Source organism: Canis lupus, chromosome 13 (genome assembly GCF_003254725.2).
Source record: "Canis lupus dingo isolate Sandy chromosome 13, ASM325472v2, whole genome shotgun sequence".
Classification (NCBI taxonomy): Eukaryota; Metazoa; Chordata; class Mammalia; order Carnivora; family Canidae; genus Canis; species Canis lupus.
In genome coordinates, this window is record NC_064255.1 from 54,289,149 (window position 1) to 54,303,793 (window position 14,645).

At 34.4% G+C, this 14,645-nt stretch overlaps 1 long non-coding RNA gene across 2 annotated transcripts in view; it reads left to right on the top strand.

Moving 5' to 3' along the window:
* The window catches only part of LOC125752361 (uncharacterized), a 187,783-nt gene that overhangs the window by 16,320 nt on the left and 156,818 nt on the right, over positions 1–14,645 (top strand). The window contains exon 2 of one of the 2 annotated variants that reach the window (XR_007401719.1): positions 7,879–7,922. The exons of the other annotated variant lie outside the window; for it this stretch is intronic. This is a non-coding gene — a long non-coding RNA (uncharacterized LOC125752361). The remainder of the gene's footprint in view (positions 1–7,878; positions 7,923–14,645) is intronic. 2 annotated transcript variants of the gene reach the window in all.

Here is a 14,645-nt window from a genome sequence, read left to right on the forward strand (position 1 = left end):
ATAATGTTTAGATATGACATACTTAGCTACTTGTTTTCTCTCAGAGACAAGCTTCAAAAGGTAAGCAGAAGTCTACAGTTTGAAATGGACAAGGAATATGAGTTTCATAAAATATACCTGAAAATATTTATGAAAATAAAGGAAATATTAAATATTTCCTTTTGGAAATATGTTCAAGACTTGAAAATCTAGAAGTCATAGCAGTCAAAAAATATCTACTCTCTGTTATATGCCAGGCATATATGTTTTCTTCAATGCACTCACAAAGAATATGACCAAGGAGGACAGTAAATATTAAACAAATTATAACAAATATTATAAAATAGAATTATAAGATTTTTTATTATAAAAATAATTACAGGATATCTTGTGGAGTATGAAATAGGGGGTATGATAGGATGAAGAATGGTCCCTCCCAAAGACATCCACGTCCTAATCCCCAGATCCTATGAATGTTACTGTTTTTGATAAAATGGACTTTGTAGATATAACTAAGTTAAGAATCCTGAGATAACTCTCCATTCATTATGCTAGATTATCTTGGTAGGTCCAGTGTAATCACAAAACCCTTATAAGAGATCATAGTTATTGATAGGAGATGTGACTATGGAAGCAAGAAATTGAAATGAAGGGAAGAAGAAACCATTAGCCAAGAAATTTAGAGACCTCTAAAAGCCAGATAAAAAAAAAAAAAAAAAAGAAATCAGATCATTCTCTAGAGCCTCCAGCAGGAACCAGCCCTGCCAGTGCATTGACTTTAGCCCATTCAAAATAATTTTGGACTTCTGATTTCCAGAACTGTAAGATAATGAGTATATGTTGTTTTAAGCCACTAAGTGAATGTTGATAAATAGGAAACTGATACAGAGACCTAACATTTATAGGAGAGAGGCAGAGAAAATTTTCTATATGAAATGATATTTAATCTGAGGCATAAGAAAAAGTACAAATTAGCCAGGTAAAGGACATGTAGTACATCCAAAGTATTTGAGGCAAGAAAGAACATGAAGGTTACCTCTTGCATCTGTAGCAGATTCCACATACTTAGAGACTTAACACAAATTTATTACACAACAGTTCTGGAGGTCAAAAGTCTAAAATCAGTCTCAATAGACTAAAATCAAGGTGTTGACAGGGCTGTGTTCCTTCTAGGGAATTTAGAGGATAATCTATTTCTTTGCCTTTTCAGCTTCTAGATGTTGTCTGTATAATTTCTTGTCTTGTTGCGCCCGGCCCCCAGCTGGCAACAATATCACCCAAACTCTTCTCTGACTCCCCTGCCTCCCTGTTTTACTTATAAGGACCCTTGTGCTTACACTGGGTCTGCTGGGATAATGCAAGATTAACTTCCACTTCAAAATCCTTAACTAAGTCACATTTGTAAAGTCCTTTTTATTACCATGTAAGAGAGAGTTTCAGAGATTAGGTTGTGGGTACTTTAGGAGTGTGTGTGTGGGGGGGGGTGAGGGGATTATTCTGCCTACCACAGTGAGTTTAAGAAATGGAAATCGTAGTAATATCTAGAGAACAAGTGTAAGAGGAAAGAGTGGTACAATAGAGTCCTAAAATATAGGTAGCAATGAAGGGCATCTTAAACTATGTTGAAGGTTTCAAATTTTACTCAGAATGAAGCCATTGTAATCTACCCTACACCTAGAACACTTCTGAGAAATACACTGATTTTTTTATTAAAGCATAAAGTTAATATTGGCCTCCATGTGAGTCCATAAGAGGTCAGTGCAGAGGTTGGGAGAAATGGTGGAACCAATATGGTGGAATAAAGATGAAAATGAATGGATAGATTTAAGAAAATTTTTGGAGGAAAAAATGTAAAGGACTGATGAATGATTGGAATGATAGATGATCAAGCAAGCTTGGGTATCATGATTTCTCTAAAACCCTGGCATACCTGAAGACCATGTAAGCCATAAACTAAGAGGTAGAACTAGCTAGATAGGGGCCAAATTGGGAGTGGTGAAATCTTGTATTTAACTGAAGAAATATGGTGTTTTGGTATCACAGATCCCTTCAGGTGAAGATCATTGTTTTCACAATTTAAGAGCACAGGTAGGAGGACTAGACTGAGGATGAAATATTTGTGACTCCTAGACATCAACACATCATAATTCAAACCAATAGAGTGGAGGATATTGCTCAACATAGACTGGGCAAAGAACTGAACAATTCTGATATTTAATGCAGTAAGAGAAGGTAGTATGAAGGTGGTAAAATATTGTTTTAGGAAAAAGTAGAAAGAGGCCTGGAGGCCTGACGTGTCATGGGAACCATGAGATTACTGTATTTTGAAAATGATGTTTTCAGGGATCCCTAGATGGCTCAGTGGTTGAATGTCTGCCTTTGGCTCAGGTCGTGATTCTGGGGTTCTGGGATCAAGTTCCACATTCAGGGACTCTCTGTGTCTCTCATGAATAAATACATAAAATCTTAAAAAATGATATTTTCAGCTGCAGTGAAAGTTGCTCAGTTTAATGAATAAAGACAAAAGATGTCCACTGGATTTTTTAACATCAATTTTCTTGGCAAACTTAAGAATTGTAACTTCTGTGGAGTTAATCAGGACAAATGTTGTCAGATTTTAGTGGATTGAGAAAGTCCCCAACTGTTGACAACTCTGTTCCAAAGTATGACTGAGAAGAGGGGTAAAGAGATGGTGGAGTTAATTGGAATTTGGTGTGTAGTTTGGGGACTTATATTTTTAATGATAGAAGAAAACAAATCATGTTTCAATGCTGATGCAAATTGCAAGATAGATGTACAGAAGTGAGGAAAAGCAAAATAGTTTAATATTCCTAAGACCTTGCTCACAGAGAGGTCTGCTCCTTGCTTCAAGGAGAGACTTCTGACCAAGGATAATACAGGATTTAACCACAACTCATGACATTTTTTTTTTTCATTTTAAAAGTTTGTTTCTTGTCCAAACTCCAACCAAGTCAAGATGTTACATTTATTTTCTTCTGAAAATAATTTCTGCAATTCTTTTTATTTTTCTATTTTAAAAACGTATCCTTTTTCTTTTAGTTTTTAATTCATGTTATGATACCTTGATTGCATGATTACATTTGTGCCTTGATTGCATTTTATATTTATAAATTCTCATTTAATTTATGTATCTCAAACCTTCAACTCTTTTCCTTTTATAAAGTTACCTTGTGCTCTTATCTTTATTTTTTCCTAGATTTTTTTCTTACTTCTATCTTGTGTTTACTCTTGTGAGAATTTTAATTTTCTTCCAATTTTTTCTCTATTCTTTTTCGTTCACTATATCACCATTTTTATTTTTTTCATCTTTATTTAAAGCAAAATTAGTCCCTCTTTGAATTACTTTTTCTAAAAATCCACTTCTATATTTCAATTTTTAATGTAAAATGTTTGCATTTTTAATTATCATTAATAAATATGATAGAGTTCTTTCCCATGTATAGGAGACTTTGCTTTTTTTCCTATTGTTTGACACTGATGCAAACCACTCCTATTTTTTCCAGCAGATCTCCTTATCTATTTAATGATGACTCTTACAAACAACAATAATAACATCAATAGCAGCAACAAAAACAAAAACAAAAAAATTATAACATTAAGAAGAATGGGTTAATTCCTACCTAAAAATTCTTTCTTGGCAGATTAAATATTTCATATACTGAAATGATTTATTTCTAGGTACTCACAGCATGTAGTAGTTAAAATAGAGATTTGTGTTTTAAAATTCATTGTTTCTGACATATTAAAGCACTGGATTTAAAGCAAACTGACACGGCACATCATAGGCGTAGTGATCATTCTCATACATATTCATACAAATAGACATTTAAAGATAGCCAACTCAATGCTACTACATAAATAATATTCCTTTTGGTGGTTTAAACTTCTGTAATAAGTTCTTCTTTTCTTTTTCTTTCTTTTCTTTTCTTTTCTTTTCTCTCTCTCTCATTTTTTTTTTTTTTTTTTTAGAGTGGAAGAGAGAGTGAAGGGGTGGGCAGAAGGAGAGGGAGAGAGACAATCTTAAGCAGGCTCCATGCCCGGGGTGGAGCCCAACACTGGGCTCAATCTACACAAGATCATGAGATCATGACCTGAGCCAAATGTACTATGATATTCTTAAAAAAGAATTAGGCTCATACCACCTATGCTAATTTGCTTTTGTTTTGCTTTTATCATTTAATATTGTGCCATGAGCATTTTGTCATTCAAAATATATACAATGGAATATTACTCAGCCATCAGAAAGGACAAATACCCACCATTTACTTCGATGTGGATGAAACTGGAGGGTATTATGCTGAGTGAAGTGAGTCAGTCGAGAAGGACAATCATTATATGGTTTCACTCATACAGGGAATATGTGAAATAGTGAAAGGGATTATAGGGGAAAGGAAAGAAAATGAATGGGAAAAATTAGGGTTAGTGACAAAACATGAGATACTCCTAACTCTGAGAAACGAACAAGGGGTAGTGGAAGGGGAGGTGGGCAGGGAGATGGGGTGACTGGGTGACGGACCTTGAGGGGGACACTTGACGGGATGAGCACTGGGTGTTACATGTTGGCAAATTGAACTTCAATAAAAAATATACAAAATATTTTAAATCAATTATATTTCATCATATGGGGGATCTGTAGTTTAAACATTTTCATATTGTAGGACTCTTGGGTTGTTTCAAAATCTTGCCTGTAATTAACTTTTTCTGATTGTTACCTTCTGATATATATCAAAAAATGAAGTTTTTTTTTTTGTTTTTGTTTTTTTTTTCAAAAAATGAAGTTATTGGATGAAATGATGTAACCATTTTTAAAGCTCTTGCTACTTATTGCCAAAATGAATTACCACACCATGTAATGAATGCATGGCTGTTTTGTTTCAATTATACCCTTATCAGTTGGCTTCTGGTTCTGCTCCCTGGGATTGGCTTCCCAGTCCATTGTGCAGAAAAAGGGAGGCAGAATGTGGGCAAATTTACCTTGTATTTAAGGCTCCCATGTTTTCAATCTCATTACTGTAGCCCATAGATGGTATATCACCCTTTAGAATTAGGTTTACCTTATTACCTGGTAACCTCAACTCCGTGAAGAGTTAAAAAATGTTATATATTATCCAGATTTTTTTCATTGTTCAGGTTGGAATGACATTCTGCTGCAGATTAACATCCTAAGTGTTATTAGAACTCTTTTTTATGGTATCTTGAATTTTCCTTCCATTCAATATCTCTGATACGTTCTTCAGAAGCATTTATACTTTTTATATCAAATTTCCATTCTTTATCTTTCATAGTTCTTATATTTCCCTTTATAAATCCTCCTTGTTTACTCTGTGTTATCTATTCTAGATCCCTGATGATGATTTCCATCAAATTTTGTTCTCGTCTCAATAGGTATTTTAAGATTTAATTACAATTCTTTTTCAAGACAAATAGCTAGGTTCTTAGTCCAGAGAATCTCATCTCACATGCTTTTTTCTTTTCTTTTTGGTATTACTTTGCCTGCTTCCTTATTTTCTTTCATAAAAGTCAGATCTTGTAGCCTGTTGAGGACAATGAAGAAGGTTTTCTGGCATTGCTCAAGGTTATACCACAGAGTCTTTTCCTGATTTAAATATTTTTGATTTGAGTATCAGGATGATGTTCTTATTCTGCTGCTGTAAGAATTTTTTTCCCCAGTGTCCTCAAATTTTGTTTAGTTTCAAAGTATTTGTTGTTTAGGACTGACATTTGCACCCAAGAAGCACATATACGTTTGTCTTGCTAAGTGTTCTTTGCAATTGTGGTAGATTTGCGATCTCCTTGAGATGCTAGAAGGCAAATTGCATTATACAGATTCTAGCATAATTTCTAGCAAGGTTCCTATAATAGTCAGGAAATGGGTATGAAGTATTCTACCCAGCACCAAAAATCATCCACTCTGATGATTGCCTCCTGATCAAGAAATTGATTGTGAAATGGAGCTAATTCATATCCACTTCCAAGAACAGCAAGTTTGCTTTGTTTCACTGCTGCAAACATGGTTTTATTAATTGGGTTTCCCAGTATAACTCCTTGGCTTTTGTTATTTAAAGTTCTTCTTTATTTTCAGCAATAAGTTTAGGGACTTTGTTTCAATATTATTATATAAAAGTATATTCTCTTCTCCATTTATGGGCATCCAGGGGAAAGTTGAAAAGGTTGAATCAGAGTCTACTAGTCAGGCCATTTTTAAACTAAAACCTAACATGAAGTTTTCAGACAATGACATGTATTCTATGGTCACCGTATTAATGCTAAAGTTCATGATTTTTGATAGAGTAAACAAACAGCTGTTTGTTACTGATATGGCATGAGAGGTGTGTGGGGCCTAATCGTTGAACTGCATCTGTGGCTTAATCAATTGTTGTCATATATGTATTGAGTGCCTGGCAGGCGGTCTGAGCTATCAAAGCTCCCCAATGGCATTACTCTATGAATATCAGAGCTTTGAAAGTTGACAGAGTATTGTTAAAGCAGCCCTATTTAAATTTCTTTCAGGCTGTTACCTAGTTAGATAAAATATAACTTTTGTCAATTTTAATCTATGTGAAGAAAGAACATCTAAATTAAAATCAGACAAAAATGGTATGCTCATTTCCTTTTCAGTTTTTCTCCCAATTTAACAGATACTTTACCCTCTAAGTCTGGAAGATACATAGTGTAAGTCTTTGCCGTGATGCATAGGTTATCTGTTCTGCATTTCTATGGACAGCCCAGTCGAGTCTGTGTTCTTTGATTTCTGGTTGGAATTTGCTGGAGATAGCAATGGGGTACTGAAATCCTGGTGAAAAGAAGTCCTCAAAAATGATAAACAATTTAGACTCTTAATCATAAACTAGAGCAACTTGATAGACATGGGGGCTCCCACAATGAATCATAACTCATGTGAAAAAGTTCAACCCTTTTAGAGTTTGAGGCAAGTGAAGTGGGATTGATAACTAAGAGCTGTTAAGCAAATACCTTGTCCCAGATGTATTGGGTATTAGTACCTGTACATCTCCCCACACACACACATTTCCCAACTTTCAAATAGGATTAATCTGGGACTTGGAGATTTTGACAACTTAAATTACTAAAATTAACAGAGAGACTCACATTTTGCACTTAGTTCTTTATGGGTACAAATCCTGCACTCTTTCTCCTCTTATATTCTGCCTATAATATGTAAGATATCATTTAGGTTTTGGAGTTACAAAGTACTAGTCTGACTTTTCAAAGTTTAGTGTCTAGCTAGGGGATTCAGATATATCAATTTAAATAGCAGATTTGGATAAAAGATACCATGTGAAAGGAGTCATTTCAACAAGGAAAAATTTCATAGGATAGAATATTCATGTGTGGGGCAGTTGGGTACACCTTTGTGATTTGGCAGAAAGCAATTAAGATATGTAGTATCAGGCTGGAGACCTGAAAGTCTCAAGTGTGGTCCAAACACTAAGAAACAACTGAAGAAAAATATTTATCATATTATTATAGATCAAAGCAGAAGTAAATATCTTAATAACTTCTTTAGATCTGAGGAAAAATGAATAGTTTTTATCTTCTCTCATTTCTATTTTCACTTGAGATGCATAGTCATGTGATTGATTGCTTTTTAAACACATAGGTGACATGGTCAACATACTTAAGACAGTCGTGTCTATTTGGAGCACCCTTAAAGGGCCATATGTGTAGGAGCCACTTAAACTATATTAAAATTACGCTCAATATTTGTGACTTACAGGATTTCAGGAGTGAAGGGCAGAGGGTGCCCTTCACTTAGCACTTATTTTGATATAAACAGTCTAATCCTACAAGGTTTACAAAATACCTTTGATATTCTATGTAAGAAGCAACTATTATTTACAAATATTTTAATACTTTCAGGTATTTATTCCTTGAGAAAGGAGAAGAATACTTTAAGAAAGAAGGTGAGTAATGAGCCATGGAGTAAACAAGGAAATAGATAATAAATGCTTTTGGAGAAATGAATCCATCAGTGTGTTGGGATGAATAGGTTCATTTTCAGATATATTTGAGATATGTCAGGAAAGGTAAGTGGTAGCCAGGTTGTGAATGATCAAGTTAAAACATTTGGATTTATCATTAGGTGGTTGGGAACGATAAAACATGTAAGCAGTAGGCAGGAGAGTTCCAGTTGTATTATAGGAGGTTAAAACTGGCAGAGATGCATTCTATCAAACAGAGCAAAGAGCGCCTAAAGGCAGAGTATTAGTTTTTGTTATACAGCAAAGGGCCTCAAAATATTAGTGGCTCACAACAATAAATGTTTGTAGCTTCTTTTTCATAGTTTTGCAGGTCAGCTGAAGCATTTCTTTTCAGGCTACAAATTGTCTAGGTTTGCTACAGACTGCAGGTTGGGTTCAAGTGTGCCCCCACAAATATCTCACCCTGGGATCAGAGGCACCAGGGACATTTCTTTTCTCTTCACAATAACACAAGGCACAAACACACACACCTTCTGATTCTTAAAGCCTCAGCTCCAAACTAGTTATTTTCACTTCCTTCTCCATTCATCGTTCAAAGCATGCTCGACATCAATGGAGTAGGAAAGAATAGATTGCCAATCCTAGTAGTTACCACAGTGTCCCATGGCAGAGGGTGTGACAGGATAAATGTGAGTCAGGGAATTGAAGAACCTCCATGAACTGAATCTACTACCCAGACACTGGTTGGGGACCCAGTATAGTAACCTAGATTTATTTTGATAAGGGCTTTGATTAGGATAGTGACAGAAGAAATTTATAACTATAGAAAGGAAAGAATTAATGAGAGATGCCTAACAAAAAGGGAAGAGGATTTCCTCTGATGTCAGGAATCTTTGGGAAAGGTTCAAAATCAGTACAAAGTTTTAAGTGTGAGGGACTGAGTAGATGACACAGAATAAGTAATCTATCTTAAAGGCAAGGAATTTGAAAGTTGTGATGACTCTGAAAATCACATATGGCCAACTCCAAAATTTGTTATCCCAACCACTATGCTGCATTGCTAACAGTCATATTATTACCAGAAATAATGCACAATATATGTTAGACGTGAGGGGAAATGATCAACTAGCTTTTAACTGGATCTATTGGTTCAGTCCCTCAAAATAGCTATTGGGATCTAAACATGTCCATCTAAAATTTTTTGTGCCAAATTCGCACATTGCCTTCAGAAGTGACTAGAGTTAGAGATATTGCAAAATAAATGGAAGTTATGAGAGCTCCCCTAAGAAAATTTTAGCTTGCTCTGTTTTGGCCCATTTCTATGGGATTCATTTAGAATTAGGCAATTTAACTCATTTATCAGTGGTATGGATTATTCTTTTTGTTTATATTTCTTTTAAATTGTGATTTCTAGATGTATCAATTTTTTCATGACTCCTAGCTAATTTCGTTATGTGTATAAGAAAGCAGACCATATGTGGTTTGAACATTCATGGAGAGGATTAATGCAAACATTTAAATTGATCTTAGAATATGACCGTGATGTGGGGCATCTGGGTGGCTCAGCTAGTTAAGTGTATGACTCTTGATTTCAGCTCAGGTTATGAGTTCAGTATTTTGAGATTGAGCCCCACATTGGTCTCCATCCTCAGCAAGGAGTCTTCCTCTCCCTCTGCCCCTTCCCCTGCTTGCTCTCTCTCTATCTAAAATAAATAAATAATTAAAATCTTAAAAAGAAAAGGAATATGATCATGATATATATGTATGTATGAAAAATCTCTGGAAACTGAATTAAATGTTGGCTGTATCTTTAGATTTTACAGTGTTTGATAAATTTTTGAAGAAAAATGAAATTGATTTGATTGAACTTTCATTGTATTTAGACATAATTATTAATAGTTAAGTAAATTTATAATAGTTAATTGTAACATAGAAGTTACCATGCCCATGAACCAGAAACCAGATAATTTAGTGGAAAAAAATCCATCAATATCATCATCTGACATCATGTGGAGAAATCAATAGGTTTGTTCAATGTGTTTGTCAATACTTATTTTGGTGTTGTATTGCTATAGCCTAGCAACATAGCAGAAACTTTCTTTGTATTTTTTTTCTTTCAGGCCAACAAGCATCCATTGCTCTATTTTCCACTTATTAAGATATAATAAAATAAACAAGGGGGAACATCATAGTGTTTTCCCAGAATTTCATATCTATGACCTCTTTTTATTTACCTTTTCTGTCTCACATAAGGGAAGATGTGTATGTGATAAGCATAAATAAACCATCAAAAAGGGAAAAAGAGCATATTAGAATAAAAGAGTAGTCATAAAAAATACTTAGCTTGGACAATATAACTAAATATATTTGCCACTATTTGAATTATTGCTATTAAGATTTGGAAGAATGAAACACAATGAAATTATAACTGGAAATCTAAATATTTTCCAGGCATAGAGATCTTAATTTATAAAGTAGTACTTTTAACTCTTCAGAGCTGTTGAAGAGCATTGAAAGTTGCTAAGAAACAGACTTAAGTTCTAAAGTCAAACTCAGGAGGTTTGAACCCTTCCCACTGAAGCTGAGTTTATAGCTTAACCTTTGATATTCTCCTATAAGGAGTGTTGAAATGCAAAATATTTGAAGCAGAAGGGCAGAAATTGTCATCATTGTCAATAAACATTATGTTTATACAACACAAATAGGGCCTATAAATTCTTAAAACTTGGGAAGCCCTGGTGGCCCAGTGGTTTAGCGCCACCTTCAGCCCAAGGCGTGATCCTGGAGACGCAGGATTGAGTCCCACATCAGGCTCCCTGCATGGAGCCTGCTTCTCCCTCTGCTTGTGTCTCTGCCTCTTTCTCTCTCTCTCTGTCTCTCATGAATAAGTAAATAAAATCTTTAAAAAAAATTCTTAAAACTTACCATGGATCAAAATATGAAATTGGTGTTTAGGAGGAAAGAAATACTAAATAGACTGCTACATTTTAAAAACAGTCCTATATTTTTTATTCCTTGGCAACTCTGGTGGTCACCAACAGAAAGAGCAAGACACGTATTTTCAGATTCTGCAAAGTTGCTATACTTTTAAGGTGGTCAGAGACTGAATTCTTTAAAAGAATGTGAGGGGTGCCTGGGTAGTTCAGTCAAAGCATCTACTTTGGTTTAGGTTATGATCTCTGGGTCTTGGGATCCTACCCCAAGTTGAGCCCCAATTTAGGCTCCATGCTCAGCAGGGAGTCGGCTTGGCTGTCTCCCTCTGACGCTCCCCCTGCTTAAGCTCTCTCTCAAATAAATAAATAAAATTTTCTAAAAAATTAAAAAATAAAAAAAATGTCAAAAATGAAGATGTTTTATTTTTCATGGTTTCTGTTTGTTTAAATTTTCCTAATTTATATAAAGAAATACAATAGAAACTAATGCAGCTGGTATAGTAGTTGAGTATCAAATTTGTCACTCTTGTGGCAGACCATAAATTGCTTGTCCTATTTCAGAGCACTATATTTCTCTCCATATTTTATACTTTCTACCATTGTTAAATTCTCAGGTTTACCAGATACAATGTTATATTTTATCCTTTAAGCAATTAAAGAGAAATGCAATATAATGTCAAAGAAAAAGTAATAGTTTTTATTACTTATTTCTGAAAAATACCTATATATTCTTTTCAAACTTCACAAAAAATAGTTTAAAATTTTTTTAAAAAGTCAATAAGGAGACTTAAACTGCAAATGATAAATCAATTGTGAGGAAAAGAAAATTCAGCAGTCATTGGGCAATGTATAGGATATAGAATATTCTAAAATATCTTTTCTTCTCAACTTTTGTAGTATTAACATCCGATATGTGAAATTTACAGAATAAAAAAAAAATGTGTACTTATATAGGCAATAGGAAAACCATTCTAGATATGAACATATGAAAATTTTATGAGTAGAGGCCAGCATAATTTACCTGGAGTCACACAGAATTCAGCCAAAACAGGTTTACTAGTTACTGCTTACATGAGTCCTTACAGTCCTCTCTTTGCCTTAATTTCCATGTAATTTAAATGAAGGAAACTAAAACCAAAAAACTTAGTTTTTTGATGATCTGATGGTGAAATTGGATCATATATATGTGTAACTTAACAATATAGCATAGTATTTGATATGTAGTAAACTAAATAAACGATGTCTGTTATTATTATTGAATTTTATTCTCATTGCAGAAATATATTGAGTGCTTGTACCTAATACTTGAATTTTAATAATTTGGAGACCAAAGCAATGATGATTTTACTGAACAATTTTTCTATGTAACTTTTTTAAAAAAAAATTTATTTATTCATGAGAGAGAGAGAGAGAGAGAGAGAGAGAGGCAGAGACACAGGCAGAGGGAGAAGCAGGCTCCATGCAGGGAGTCCAACATGGGACTTGATCACGGGTCTCCAGGATCAGGCCTTGGACTGAAAAGGTGGCGCTAAACTGCTGAACCACCTGGGATGCCCCATCTATGTAACTTTTTAAAACTACTTTTAAAAAATCAACTAATCTACACTATGTCTAGGTGATTTTATTTATAATCTATACTAGTGCTCTTATGTTTGTATCTGAGTCAATGTTTTCCTTTAATTTCCAAACTCATATCCTACAGCATATCTGGCATATCAACTTGCACATCTCTCAGGTACATGATCAAAATTGATCAGATGCATCAACTGAATTCCTTCCCAAAGCACATGCACATGCATATGTGCATATACACACACACATACACACAGTACACTCAGTAATAACAAAAACACCAACCAACCAACGGTTCGAGTCACTATGGATGTATAACAAACAACCTCAAAGCTTGGTGGCTTAAAGAACGATGAATGACATTTATTTTACTCACAAGTCTACCATTTGGGCGGTCTTGGTAGAGATATCTCATCTGTGTGGCACTTGGTGTCAGCTGGGAGCACCCTAAAGTCTGGAATCTGGAATTATCTGAAGGCCCATTCACTCAATGTCAGGTGGTTGATGGTGGCTTTTGACTAAGACCCTAAGGCCATTGACTTGAGTGCCTACCCAGGCCTTTCAGTGCACCTTATGGTCCTTGTAACCTGATGACTGGTTTCCAAGGGCAAGCCTCCTGGGAGTGAGATTTGCTTTTATAACCTAGCCTCAGAAGTCAAGCAGCATTCTTTCCATTGCGTTCTATTTATCAGTGCAGTCACAATGATCCAACCAGGTACAAAAGAGGGGAAATAGTCTATACCTCTAGCTGGCAGTTGCAAATTACTGGAAGCACATATGGGATTAGAAATGTTACTATGCCAGTTTTAGAAAATACAATCTACCATACCCACTGAAAAACCAAAATCCAGTTCCTTATAATCTCAGTAAGTGTCATTATCATTTTTCTGTTTGTTCAAATCAAAAGACTAGGAGTCAGCCTTAATTTTTCCTTTGCTTTAATTCCTCACCTCAGTAAATCCAACTGGTATTGACACCCATATTATCTATCTTGAATCCTTTCCTTCTATACTTTTGCTTGATCTCTCCTAATCTCAACACATTTTTTTTCTTTCTTCTAAACCTCACCAGTGAACTCCTAACACATTACCTGCTACTTTTTGCTATCCCTGTTCAATCCATTCTCCACATCTATGTGTTACCTTTAATAGTGAAAATTAGCTAGATGTCACTTCTTTGCTTAAATAGCCACACAAAAGCACAGAATACTTTAATCTTGGTTTTCTTATATGGAAATATTACAAGGGTATATGAAACATTCTAGTGGTGAGAGCTGAGTAAAATGGAAAAGTCTAACAAATGCTATCAAGCTCTTTGGTTGTTTAAAGATCAGCAGAGTTACATTCAGTTTCTGCCTTGAAACAAATTTAAAAATGGAAACAATAGATGTGATTTCTTTTAAAAACACAGAGGCATATTTTATTGTGATCTCAAAATGTATATTATTATTTTCTTCTATAAATAAGTATACAGTTCTTAAATTTTTTTCTAATCACCATTAATACGTATATACACATATATAAGGAAGAAATACACATTCTTCATATTATATAAATATATAATATACATATGTAACCATATGTATATATAATTAAAAATACTTTTATGTAATGTACTTTATACAAATATATGTAACCATATGTATATATAATTAAAATACTTTTATGTAATGTACTTTATACAAATTTTTCCTTTTTGTTTAATTTTTTCAGTAATAGAGGGTTCTAAGATATCATGAATGTTTTCGTGGTTATATAGGAAGGGAATCCCTAAAATTTGGAGAATAATTATAAAAATATGAGGAATGTAATATTTACAATCAATTAAAGCTACTTTATTAGTTGGCATCATAATTCAGTAGTAAATATGAACTTGGCCATAATTATTGAATTAAAAATAAACTTTCAGCAAAGTCTCTTTTTTTTTAAGGATTTTTTTAAAGATTTTATTTATTTATTCATGAGACAGAGAGAGAGAAAGAGAGGCAGAGACACAGGCTGAGGGAGAAGCAGGCCCCATGCAGGGAGCCCAATGTGGGACTTGATCCCAGGTCTCCAGGATCAGGTCCTGCAGGCTGAAGGCAGCGTTAAACTGCTGAGCCACCCAGGCTGCCCTCAACAAAGTCTCTTAAAAATAAATGTAATCCACTAACTTAAGTAGTTGGAAGATGATATAAGGCATTAAATAATTTGAGGTAGAG